At 37.8% G+C, this 14,335-nt stretch overlaps 1 long non-coding RNA gene across 1 annotated transcript in view; it reads left to right on the top strand.

Moving 5' to 3' along the window:
* Positions 1-14,335, top strand: part of LOC145516525 (uncharacterized) — a 365,062-nt gene that overhangs the window by 283,204 nt on the left and 67,523 nt on the right. Inside the window, exons 7-8 of the long non-coding RNA XR_014061441.1 lie at positions 8,914-9,016; positions 11,665-11,742. This is a non-coding gene — a long non-coding RNA (uncharacterized LOC145516525). The remainder of the gene's footprint in view (positions 1-8,913; positions 9,017-11,664; positions 11,743-14,335) is intronic.

Raw genomic sequence — 14,335 nt, 5'->3', positions numbered from 1 at the left:
TATGATACCTACATCCTACTTCTCTGAATTTGGCTTGTCAGTGGGCTTCAATTTCCACAATCTGGGTTGAGAGGTCCCACTTCCTTCAAAGAAACTTCATGCATGAAAATGGAGCTCATGTATTGAGCCACTGTTCCTTTCATTTTACCTTCTCTGGTAATTTAGAGGTGACCTGTAAGTTCAAGAAGTATATTTCATAACTGAAAAACAACAACAAAATACATGAGTTGAGTCATAGAGAAAATTGCTAGAGAACTTTCTGTTCCTTGGTTCAACTGGGAATGGCATACCTGACATGTTTCAGAGGCTAGCCACATATCACTAAACAGAGACATAATGGCAAAACTCCCAACATCATTTGGACACTGTAGATTTCTCACTTCAGTGGTTTTGATGTTGATGGAGAGCGACTTCCCTTGAAAGTGCAATGATCTGCATGCCTTTTGATCAGTGTCGTAGTGAAGACTAATGCTATTTCACGTGAAACTGGCAAGACAGTTTCTTTCTTTCTTTGTGGAATAACTTCACACAATGGACTTTCAAAAATTTAATATGAATTTTGTTAATGAATGGCAGTTGCTTATGGGTACACAGTCTGTCTGATTGAGGATCAAGATGTATATAAATATATCCACAAGGGGAAAGTTTTTCTGTAGCATTTCAAACAACTCTACTAGGTACTTTGGTGACATGTCTGTCACTTCAAACATATTAGTATTGAAATTGTAGCACTTTGCAATTGAAGTGTATTACACACTCGAGATACAGTAAACTACTGTATTTGAATTGAATCATACAATCATAGATATTAGAGCCAGAAAAGACCTATTAGGTTATCATGTCCATCCACTGCCATTTGGCATTGTTGTTTACAAGACATTGTTGCATCTAGAGTTAAACGCCTCAAGCGATAGGATTTCTACCACTGTACAAGAACATTTTCTTTTATTGTCTAAAGGACTTTCTCATTGAAATATTTTTTTTTTCCTTTAAATTCAGCTGAAATTTATTTTTTGCTCAATTTCACTCCAGTGTTTTCATACCTCAGTTCCCATCTTGTAACCTTACCTCTATTTTATCTCTTCTTATAGTGACACTTCTTAAAGAGTGATCCATTTAAAGACCATACTTCAAACTTCAAAAATGTAATTCACTTTCTGCCCAAATTATGTGACACTTCAGGTTGGCTTACCCCCAGAAGTGGACACTGAGACAAGGATACAAGTGTAAATAGTTTATTTGAAGATAACCCTAGCACATGTCTTTAGGTGACTGAGGAAGAGAGATAAGAAAGAGAAGAAACTCAATAAAGGATGTATAATCAAACCAGTGCCATAATGGGTAACTAGATCTTAATCTTACTGCAGATGCTAATGATTTGTGTAGAATATATGGCTCAGAGTTATTCCTCGGGGAGTCAAGAAAGCTGGGGTGCTTATGTACCAACTCTTGTTAGTCATTAGTTGCAGGCTCCTCATAAGGGATATTAACTTCCTGGTACTTCTGGCCTGCTCTACACATGACAGAATGGACTAGCCCACAGAGAAGGCTGTCAGGCCACTGAAACTGTTGAATTTTTGTGCATCACAATGGTAAGAAGACCTTAGGGTATCAGACCCAGTAAATCTACCAAGTGGTGACTTCCAGCCATCACTGGAACTCCAAGTACATGTTTAGTTTGTTTGCACAAGGTTTATAATTTATTTTTAAGTAATCATTTTCCTCTGGTTCAAAGTTATTTTATTAAAAAAACTGGGAGCACTTCAAAAAGTTTTTGTTTTCTATAGAAGAGCAACATTTGATTCAGAAGGACATGATATTTTCATCTGTGCTTGATTATAAGTACAACAACATTCTAGCAGTATTATATTTAACTAAAAGGATAAAACAATACATTTTTAAACAGTGAAAGTTAACTTTTGTAGAAAAAGTATGTTAGTGATTAAACATATATATTGACATGCATTTATTACTAAGTATATTCTACAAGTTCATTAAACATTATATTTTGATATTTTATTCCTAAAGTCAATCACTTGTTAAATGACCAGATTCTGTTTTGTTAAATTAGTTTCAAAAGTCTTATATTTCATGTGATGAATATGCTATTATATTTGTGCAATAACATGGTTCTCAAAACATTGAGTCTAACCAACACAATCTATTCTCTTTAATTCTAGTACCTTGAAACATAGTTCAAAGTTTACAGTTTCTGTTTTGCTTGACCGCATTGATCCCATGAGGATAAACTCTTCATTTTCAGATCCTTTATCTCTTACTTTTCTTCTTTTTTTCTTAATCAGAAAGGAATACTTTTCCTACAAATTTCCTAGAAATCAAAAAGCAATTTGATTTAAAAATATACTGCTAATTTCTGTAATGGCAAATATTACATAAACACATTTTGTTTGTTTGTGATCACATGAGTTTTTGTTTAGTTATAAACCATAAGTAGTCTTCTGGAAGCAACTAATGAGGGAAGGGAGGGAGGAGAAGAGAATAGAAAAGATGAGCAAGGGGATAACCTAGGAAGTAGAGGCAACAGAAACTCATTTTACTGTCTTGGTGAAATTTTTCTCTGTCTTAATCTTCAAACCATACCCTATGCTTAAAATATTCTTTGCATTTAATTTGCTAAAATTTAAATTGGCTATTATCCAATAAAGCACTTTAGAATTTCATTTCTCCAAGATAATCCTATTCCAAAGGAAAAGGAAGAATTAATTTCCAATTGATCTTTGTCTAAATAGTCTGTTCTCTCTTCTATGCAAATCATCTACTAAATGTATTCACATTTTGATTTATAATAATTTTTTTCATTATATTTACTTAGTTTACTCTTTCTGTTTGCTATCTGGCACATAGATTATTGTAGTAGTCTTCCATTTGCTTTTATTGTTTTCATTATTACCTTACCCAAATCAGTGTGCAAATCTATGCTTAATTAATCTTCATAAAAGCCATTATTTTAGGGCTACTAGTACTCTCAGTGGCCCTTAAAACTCACGCTTGATAGCTCCTAATTCATGGTGTTTCTCCTGAAATTTAATTTCCTTTCCAATGTTTTCAGTCTCAGGAGATAGAACTCAAATATAACTTCTCAAGTCAGAAACCTGAGTCTTTTTTAATCATCTCCTTAAAACTAATCCATCTCTAAGTCCAGCTGGCTTTGTCTCCTAAGTGTCTCTTAAAACTATTCATTTCTCTCCAATTTTGCTGCAACTATGCTAATACTATGTTAAGCTAGTGGAGTCAATGGAATTCTAGTTGCGCTATTTCAAATCCTAAAATATGATGCTGTGAAAGTGCTGCACTCAATATGCCGCAAATTTGGAAAACTCAGCAGTGGCCACAGGACTGGAAAAGGTCAGTTTTCATTCCAATCGCAAAGAAAGGCAATGCCAAGGAATGTTCAAACTACTGTACAATTGCACTCATCTCACATGGTAGCAAAGTAATGTTCAAAATACTCCAAGCGAGGCTTCAATAGTACGTGAACTGTGAACTTACAGATATTCGAGCTGGATTTAGAAAAGGCAGAGGAACCAGAGATAAAATTGCCAACATCCGTTGGATCATCAAAAAAGTAAGACAGTTCCAGAAAAACATCTATTTCTGCTTTATTGACTATGCCAAGGCCTTTGACTGTGTGGATCACAACTAACTGTGGAAAATTCTTCAAGAGATGGGAATACCAGACCACCTGACCTGCCTCCTGAGAAATCTGTATGCAGGTCAAGAAGCAACAGTTAGAACTGGACATGGAACAACAGACAGGTTCCAAATTAGGAAAGGAGTACATCAAGGCTGTTTACTGTCACCCTGCTTATTTAACTTATATGCAGAGTACATCATGAGAAACGCTGGGCTGGATGAAGCACAAGCTGGAATCAAGATTGCCAGGAGAAATATCAATAACCTCAGATATACAGATGACACCACCCTTATGGCAGAAAGTGAAGAAGAACTAAAGAGCCTCTTGATGAAAGTGACAGAGGAGAGTGAGAAAGTTGGCTTAAAGCTCAACATTCAGAAAACTAAGATCATGGCATCTCTTTCCATCACTTCATGGGAAATAGATGGGGAAACAATGTAAACAGTGACAGACTTTATTTTGGGGGGCTCCAAAATCACTGCAGATGGTGACTGCCGCCATGAAATTGAAAGATGCTTGCTCCTTGGAAGAAAAGTTATGACCAACCTAGACAGCATATTAAAAAGCAAAGATATTACTTTGCCAACCAAGATCTGTCTAGTCAAAGCAATGGTTTTTCCACTGGTCATGTATGGATGCGAGAGTTGGACTATAAAGAAGGCTGAGCGCTGAAGAATTGATGCTTTTGAACTGTGGTGTTGGAGAAGCCTTTTGAGAGTCCCTTGGACTACAAGGAGATCCAACCAGGCCATCCTAAAGGAGATCAATACTGAATATTCATTGGAAGGACTGACGCTGAAGCTGAAACTCCAATACTTTGGCCGCCTGATGGGAAGAACTGACTTATTTTAGAAGACCCTGATGCTGGGAAAGATTGAAGGCAGGAGGAGAAGGGGATGACAGAGGATGAGATGGTTGGATGGCATCACCAACTCAATGGACATGAGTTTGAGTAAACTCTGGGAGTTGGTGATGGACAGGGAGGCCTGGCGTGCTGTGGTCCATGTGGTCACAAACAGTCGGACAGGACTGAGCGACTGAACTGAACTGAATGCTAATACATGGGCTTCCCAGGTGGCACAATGGTAAAGAATCTTCCTGCCAGTGCAGGAGACACAAGCGATGTGTGTTCCATCTCTGGATCTGGAAGATCCCTTGGAGAAGGAAAAGGCAACTCACTCCAGTATTCTTCCCTGGAAAATCCCATGGACAGAGGAGCCTGGTAGGCTATAGTCCATGGGGTCATGAAAAATCAGACATGGCTGAGTGACTGAGAACACACACATGTTAATAAATAAAATACTACAATCAATTCTATTTGAGATACTACAAAAGTCAGGTAACTGGTCTACCTCACCTATTCCTGCCTTTTGTGTCTTAAATCTGCTCTTTCCATATATCTAGAAGAATCTTTTCAAAAGTACAAATCTAATCGGATAGTTATCTTTTCCCTCCCCTCTAGTACTCTTTCATCTTTCTTAAAGTTTTTCAGTGTTTTCTACAACTCTTGGGGTAAACACCAAATTCCTGAATTTGACCTACAAGGCACTAGCTATAAGGACTCTATCTTTTTCCCTCCAAAGTCATATTGAATCATATCTCTCTTAATCTGTCTTCCCTAGCCCTGTTGGTCTGCTTTCAAGCCAGCCATTATGAACATTCTTTAATCTCTTGTTTATTTAGAGAAATATTGATCATTTTTCATATATCATCTCAAATGTTAATTTTTTAGGTTGCTTCAACCTTTGAATTTTTATTATTTGCTCTTATATACCTCCCTTATTTGTCATAGTTACAAGTTAATATTTATTTATGTGATTATTTTACCTTTCACTTGATTGCAGGCTATATGAAGGAAGGAATTATGATTGCTACTGTGGTAGATATTTGAATATTTCTGAATAAATGAAGAGTAGTAGATCTCTGTAGTTCTTGCTATTTAGTCACTAAGTCATGCCCTACTCTTTGCAATCCCATGGACTGTAGCCACAAGGCTCCTCTGTCCATGGGATTTTCCAGGCAAGAATACTGGAGGGGGTTGCCATTTCTTTCTCCAGGGGATCTTCCCAATCCAAGGACTGAATCAAAGTCTCCTGCCTGGCAGGCAGATTCTTTATCACTGAGCCACTTGGGAAGCCCCAGGTCTTTGTTCTAGTCAAAGATAAATTTTAATCATATTTGCCAACATTTTAAGGTCACCCACAATTTACTATGCTTATCTTGCTAATCTTTCATCTGTGAAATATAAAATATCATTTGAGATAGAGGTCACCAGAAGACTTTTTGTTCACCACTGGGTTTGAAAACATGATGCAAAGAACTGACTCCTTGGAAAAGACCCTGATGCTGGGGAAGATTGAAGGCAGGAGGACAAGGGGATGACAGAGGATGAGATGGTTGGATGGCATCACTGACTCAATGGGCGAGAGTTTGAGCATGCTGCAGGAGTTGGTGATGGACAGGGAAGCCTGGTGTGCTGCAGTCCATGGGGTTACAAAGAGTTAGACATGACTGAGCAACTGAACTGAGGCTGAAGAGAATGCATTTGTATACTATACAAAAGACAAGGGTGGAAAAACTACAGTTCTGAAGTTGTCAGAGTTCTTCAATTTTTCTATGTTCTTCAGAGGTTTACAAATTAATTTTGAAGGAAGGAGTAGCCTCTCAGAACTTAAAAACATTATGAATAAAATAAAACTAGATACATGCAAGTTCCCTGAATGATTTTAAAATTAAGATGTTCTAATCAGTCAGTAGAATTTAGAAAAGAAGTTATAACGTGCTCACTATTAAACTACAATTTTCAGTTGGTAATATCATGTCAATATTTCTGCAGCAAATTAAAGTACTTATGAATTCTAGCTCCTACACATGGTTAGACTGGTGATATTGAAATTGTTTTCATACTAAGTAATGGGTTGTTGGGGAGATATTCTTGTTTTTCTACATGACAGCATGCAATACAAGTTGAGCAAAGACATCTGATGCTGAGAAAACAGCACCCTGTGTGGGTTGAAACTTCTGGGTGTTTAGGGCATGTTGTATTGGGAAACTAGAGCTGAAAACTTTTCATGAAGGGTAAACATTAGAAGTCAAAGAAGGCAATGGCACCCCACTGCAGTACTCTTGCTTGGAAAATCCCATGGATGGTGGAGCCTGGTAGGCTGAAGCCCATGGGGTCACTAAGAGTTGGACACGACTGAGCGACTTCACTTTCACTTTTCACTTTCCTGCATTGGAGAAGGAGATGGCAACCCACTCTAGTGTTCTTGCCTGGATAATCCCAGGGACAGGGGAGCCTGGTGGGCTGCCGTCTGTGGGGTCCCACAGAGTTGGACACGACTGAAGCGACTTAGCAGCAGCAAACATTAGGAGTAGAGATGTCTTGGGTGAGAGAAAACGTTAGATAGGTAGATTCATAAGCATTCTTGCTAACATCGTAAGAAAGGAGTGGAATGTGCTCACTTAAGAGATCAAGTGATAGGTTTATATTTTTATTATCACAACTCGACCATAACTCAATTGGTCATACTCTCTTGTGTTAAGTTTGCTGATGTGACTTTCCATTGTTCTTACTGGGTTTAAGCCCTGGAATTTATTTTTACCCTCACTTGTTATCTGGTCCCCTTGGGATGGCTGTATCTCCAAAATCAGAAGTAATGAAGGGATCACACTCCTCAAAGTCAAGCAGTTGTTTCCTTAGGAGTATTCTCTGTCCTCAAGCAAAGTTGTGAGTCATAATGAGTTTTTTTAAAATATGGAATTCTTCATAAAAACCAAGTGTGCTCAATTCAATAAAATAAGGAACAAGTTGGAAGTGCTAAGCCATTTGTATAAATGTAGCTTACAGCTCTATATCTAATACTGAAGCAGTGTGCAAATAGATACTTCTTTCTCCTTATTCTTAAGCTCACATGCTCAAAACAGCTATTTTTCTATATCCTAGTAATAAGATTGTGGGGCATTATCAAAAGGAAACAATTGTGGAGGATTAGACCTTAAGAGAGTACTTGGAATATTGTGCTGATTGGTAAATAGGAACCATGTGGTAAGTGGCGGGAGGGGTGGAATGGGGAATGATAGAACTTGCTAGGGTCCTGAAGTCTAAACCATGGATAATGAAAATTCTATGTGAATTATTTTAGCCAGTCTATGGTAGAGGAACTGCTCACTTTTTCCCCATTGGTCTTTGGCAGACTAGAGGCAGATGGACCTGAATTGGGCTAATCAGCACATGATCAAGGGTGAGAGGAAGGGGTATTTTTGGCACTACAAGCTCTACCTGAGACAAATTTTACTCTTATTTTCTCTTAATGTTACAAACCTTCCTGGGAGAGAAGAACAAAAAGATGAGGCCTCAGTAAATAATTTTAGGTAGGTTAAATTCACAAGATGACTATCTGCATTGCACAGTAGTTTTAAAGATTTTAGTAAGATCTTGAATTTCTTTTATTTTTTTTAATTTTAATTTATTTTTTTATTTTAGGCTACTCTGGGTCTTTTTTTTAATATTTATTTATTTGGCTGCATCAGGGTCTGAGTTGTGGCACACAGGATCTTCATTGAAGCATATGAGGTCTTTTATTACGGGCACAGGCTCCTTGTTATGGTACATGGGCTTTCCTAGTTGTGGCTTGCAGGCTAGTTGCCTCTTGGCATGGGGGGTCTTAGTTCCCCTACCAGGGACTGAACCCTTGTCCCCTGCCTTGGAAGGTGGATTGTTATCCACTGGAGCACCAGGGAAGTCCTTCTTGAATTTCTTTTGATTTAAATTTTAATGTATATTTTGTGTATAATGGGGATAGTGGGTGCTTTGACATTAGGGTTAAAGATAATATTTTCAAACAGGAGTAACATACATATGGAAGTAAATGTAAACTTCTGTAAAGCAGGGATCCCCAACCCCTAGGCCACCTTCTGCCTCCTGTCTGTGGAAAAATTGTCTTCCATAAAACTAATGTGCCATGCTATGCTTAATCACTCAGTTGTGTCTGACTCTTTGCGACCCCATGGACTGTAGCCTGCCAGGCTCCTCTCTCCTTGGGATTCTCCAGGCAAGAATACTGGAGTGGGTTGCCATGCCCTCCTCCAGGGGATCTTCGCAACCCAGGAATCCAATCCAGGTCTCCCACATTGCAGGCAGATTCTTTACCATCTGTGCCACCAGGGAAACCAAAGAATACTAGAGTGGGTAGTCTATCTCTTCTCCGGGGGATCTTCCTGACCTAGAAATCAAACCAGGGTCTTCTGCATTGCAGGAGGATTCTTTACCAGCTGAGCTGCCTGGGAAGCCCACACAACTGATTGCCGGTATCAAAAAGGTTGGGGACCACTGCTGCAAAGGATCCATTCAGAAATAAGGTGAGCCTGACAGGTTAAGGAACTCTTCTTTGACTTGAATGACAACACTGGACAATAGGTTACAAAACATTCTAAAATAGTAAAAATAAGGCACATACAATGTTCTCTCCTGGAAAAACATAGACCTTTTGTAGTGTATGTGTTGTACCTCACACAACAAAACTCCAGAAAATTATGCACTTTCTGAGGAAACTGCACCATATTTTATGTAAATTTTTTCATTTATATCAAATTTCTTATTCAACAACTAATTTATCATGTGCCTACTATGTATGTGGCTATGTGCAATGTTTGAGGAATTATTCGAAGAATAGTGAAGAGAAGGTTCTGACAGTTTAGTGAGGCAGGTGGCCCAGTAAATAAATAAACACATTGCAACTTGATAAGTGCTGTATGATGGGCCTTGAATAAAGTTTGAAGGAAGTGCAAAGAAAAGGACCTCATGTGGCCTTGAAGGAAAGACTTTACCCAGGAAATGACTGAAACTGGATCCTGAGTGGTAGTTTACTAAATAAAGAGGAGATGGGGCTATGCAGTGAGGGCAGGCCTGATAATAATATCTATACTTCACATGTGATTTTATAGAATATTGAATTTAGCATTTGAAGGTTGTGCTATTTAGTATTAGATGGGGAATTCTCTGTAAGCAATTCTCATAGAGAATTTATAAGAGGGGTAAAGTTAAGGGAGAGGGAGTGCAGAGAAGAGCAGAAGGGATTGATCCCCATAAGCCATGCGTTTGTGGAACTCTTTAATGCAGAGGGTTTCGTTACAAATTCTTATTTCATCCTCACCCTAGCCTTATGAACTAAGAAAGGCAGGTGCAGGGTATTATTTCCCCCATTTCATGGTTGAGAAAACTGAGACATGAAGAGATTAGGTAACTTGCCTAAGGTCAAACAATTGCTTCTAGTCTCAATCAACTGAGACTAGGGCACAAATCTCTCAACCCCTCAGTGGAGCTCAGCTCCACTAGACCCCACCGCCTCCAGGCAAATATACACACTTGGCTTTCCTTTTGTTTAATACAGATTTTCTGGAAAATCTCAAAGATAGGTTATGTATTTGCTTTTCCCTAAGACGTGTATGTACAACACACACACATATTCACACACACACACACACACACACACACACACACACACAAGATTTTGCATGTATTGTCAGGGAAGTCATAGAACCCATTCATATTTCATAAAAGGCTATCCTGGACAGCTAACCCCTACATCCTATAATTGTGAAGGAGGATTTCAAGGAGAAAAACATCTGAACTTCCATAAGTGGATTCTATGACTGTGCAAAATCATTTCAGTGTCAACCCAGGCTCCTAGCTTGGTGGGAATCTCAGTGAGATAGTTCAGTTGCTGCAGTTAGAGTCCTTCTTCACTGACTATACAGAGGTTCATCATCAAGATCTCAGACCTGTACAGTACTCTTCATCGGGTAGTCTGACTTTCAAAAATAACGAATCTAGATACTATAGAAATGGAGGTCTCTGTTAGAAATAATATCTAAAAAAATAACATCTAGTAAATATTTTGTTATAAAAATTGAAATTTATATTATTATTGCACTGGGTAAATAAACCTAAGATTCACTCCAGTACACACTCACATTATATTTCTAGACTAAAGTTAAAAGCATAATCAGTTTTTAGATTTTGATTTATTAGGAATCCTTTCTACTTTTAAAATTTGGTTAAAAGAAAAAAAAGTACTCCACAGAGTTTAACCAAGTGAATATTAGGAAGGCTTTCAGTATTTTACAGGTACAAAAGTGAAGTTAACCAGCGAATTTCATTCCCTTGATTTTGAACTGTTTTAGCAGTGCTAGCACAAGGGACTCCAAACAGCTGTGACTACTACCTAGAAGTGTTCAAAACTTAGTTTTGACTTGTGAAAACAAAAACACCATCAACATCATTTGGGAGAAAGCTCGACCTTCTCTCAGGAGAGGCAGCTTTCTTCAGCAAAGAAAACTCAGCTGAATCCTGAGGTCCCTGAGATTCTCGTGCTGGCCATGTCTTTGAGATTCACATTCAGCGGAAACTGGAATCCCAGTATTTGCACTTCCCTGTGCCACTAAGAATTTCTCATCCACCCCTCCCCCTATTTCCATTCTCACTTTAATATAGAGTTCTTTCTGAATTTTCTGTTCATGTAATACCAGAAATATTACTTAACATGTGAAAGGAAAAAAATAATCTACATGTTTTAATTTCATGGTATTATTTTCATAGATAGACTGTGAACCTTTGAACTTCTTATTATGTCATCATATTGAACTTCTGAACTTTTCCTGAGAGCCTGTAAACCTGAAAGTGAAAGCTGCATGAAATTGTTTTCCGAGGCCTCCCTGGGTATCTGTAAGGTGGTAGTGTGCTCTCGATTAAAGAGCAACAGAGCAAGACATGAAAATGTCCCATAAAATGCACAGTTCTAAGTGTTTTCTGGGCCTTTTGGTCAGATATGTATCTTTTCTTTAGCCTCATTTTTTTATCTCTAAAATTTAGGATATAATCTATCCCTTTCTAATTCAGCTGAACACATTTGGGAATTATACAAATTGATTCAAAGCAAAATCCATAAAGGGCTTTGCACTCCTCAGAGATCCCCATGTAAATGCAATTATCTCATGGTTTGCTACAGGCACCCACCATGTGTCCAGTGTCACCAGCCTGATTGCATGCTATGGAGAGCTGAAGGCATTTATAATGGCCTGTTGAAGTGAGTGTGCCTTTGACATCTTTCAAATTCTTGCTTAAGTCCTGGCTCACAGAAACTCAGAGGGTCATGAACAGTTTTATTCACACTTCTTTATATTTCCAGCTTCACAGTAAAGTGCTCCTCGCCCTGAGGTTGACCTTTAACTTCAAAGCCAAAATCATTATGTAACTCAAAACAGCTAAACTGATATTGCAATGAATAGAAATAAAAGTCTTTAATTACCCTGGGAAGATTTAGAAGCAACCTTATTGAAAGAATACACACACACACACACTCATACCCATGTGTGGGTGTGTATTTGATTACATATATATATATTTTTTTAATGAATATGAAATGAGTTACATGTATACCAGTGCTATACAGAAAATGGATTGTGGGGAAGCAAGAGTCTACTGTGGAGGCCAGTTTACTAGCCTGCTTTCTATATTGCAATTCAATAATTATCATATGATGTTCTAAATAAAGGGATGGTAAAATAGGTCTATCAGTATGATTAGGCACACATGAGCAGATGTTAATATACTTCTTTGTACTTCTAAAGTACTTATGAGAGATCTAGACAAAATGATTTTGGTGGATTTCTTGAATTGGACATAATATTGAACACTCATCTAGGCACAGAATAATTAATTGTTTTTCTAGAAGATTTTGGCCCAGTCATACCAAATCAGATAAATATTGAATTGGAAAGGGCAAAAATAATATTTTGCTTAGAATTTACTAGTGACCATATAAGTGCTTCATGACTGAAGAGTCTGAAGATTCACTTTAAATTCAACCACTATCTTCAATAAACAACAAACATTTATTGAGTGTTGACTATTTGTTAGTGTGATTCTAAGACTAGAGGTACAGCAGACAAGAGCCTACCATCACAGGCCTTACATTCTTTTTTATTCATGCTGATCTGGGAATTAATGCATGGCAAAATACACTGAAAGTAATAACTACTAGTGACATATCATTACATGTACTGAAATGTCACTATTATTGATAATTTTATATCATAAAACTGAATTGACCAGGTTATTTATTTATCATTGTATATCATAAAAATGTAATAACAAGAATATAGCCCTTTCTACTCGACTCCAGTAAGAGAATCTCATAACTTCTTAGGTGTTCATTAAGAAATAGATTAGGATACTCAAGAGAAGTAGTAAGAGTAATTTAAAACTATAGTGTGGTAGTTTTTATCGAACAACACTTATCCAACTCAAAGTCAATGAGTGATATTTCTCAGTGATTGTTTTCCCTTCTTCTTGAGAAAATATACCAATACTCGTGTTACTATCATGAAATTTCACAAATGAATGGAAAATGAAATAAGGGATGTTATCTAGTGTTACTCTTCTCTGAGTTGAACAACTTTCAAATTCAAATGACCAACTTACTTTCATGACTGATTTGAATTTCAAGACTATCAGGCCAATTAAGAGGACACTATTACCATGGGCGCAGACAACTAGTGCTGCCCTCAAATCTCACATGAACCTTCCACAGTGCAGCCTGTCCTACTGGCTAGAAATGATCTCATTGCAATTGTTTCAAAGGGTTAAATGGCATGGGTAATTACATTGTTTTTTTCTAGGAAGAGAAAAAGATAAATTGCAAAATAGTGGTTCATTTTAGATATCAGAAAGAATGACAAGATCTTGGTTAGGACTCACAAATTCAAAGGCCTACAAAGGTTAGGCAAGTTGTATCAGTGAGAGGAGTGTGTGTGTATGTGTGTGTGTATATGTGTGTTCAGTCGCTTCATTCATGTCCAACTATTTGCAGCTCTGTAGACCTTAGCCCACCAGGCTCTTCTGTCCTTGGAATTTTCCTAGCAAGAATACTGGAGTGGATTGCCATGTCCTTCTCCATGGGATCTTTCTGACGTAGGGATTGAACCAGCATCTCCTGATTCTCCTGCATTGCAGGCACATTCCTTACTTGCTTAACCACTGGGGAAGTCCCATGAGAGGAGCAGGATAGAAGTAATGAGATAAAGTGAGTGTTACTCAACTTGAGTGTCCAGGGTACTAGGGAGAAAGGTAGATGTGGTGAGCATGCATCCCATCTGAGACACTTCATTTCAAGCAGCTTCATATGACTATTGCCATGTGGGAGATCTGGTCTAGGGATGAAAAGTTTTGGAGTTTTTAAAAGTACTTGGAATTTCTGGCTTTTGTGTAAAGTATCCTGGATTTAATTGTTAGGCCAAACAGAGCACATCTTTGGCCACTATTTAGTAACTTCTGGTGTAAAAGATAATAACCCCTGAAGAATTTCCTCTGGCTTTTCCCTTTATCAAGTTAATAGCCAGGGAAGGTTTCTTTTTGAAATCACCTAAGGTAATGGGCCTGGAACTAGTACACTTCAAAGAGTAAATATAGATAGCCATAGTCTTGGAGAGGGAGATGGGGATAACAAAGATACCACTTTGAGGGAGCAGACAAGTATAGGCTACAAAGCAAGGATTTAGGGAGCAAAGAAGCAAAGGATACTATGTTAGGGAGGTCAGATCCTGGCTAAAGAAAACTCTAAAAAGGATCCAGAAAGAGAAAGAAAGATGATACTGTGGGAAATGCAAGAAAAAACAATT

This window comes from Giraffa tippelskirchi, chromosome 8, assembly GCF_054371585.1.
Source record: "Giraffa tippelskirchi isolate mGirTip1 chromosome 8, T2T-mGirTip1v1.2.pri, whole genome shotgun sequence".
Taxonomy (NCBI): Eukaryota; Metazoa; Chordata; class Mammalia; order Artiodactyla; family Giraffidae; genus Giraffa; species Giraffa tippelskirchi.
This window is presented reverse-complemented; position numbering and strand designations above follow the sequence as displayed.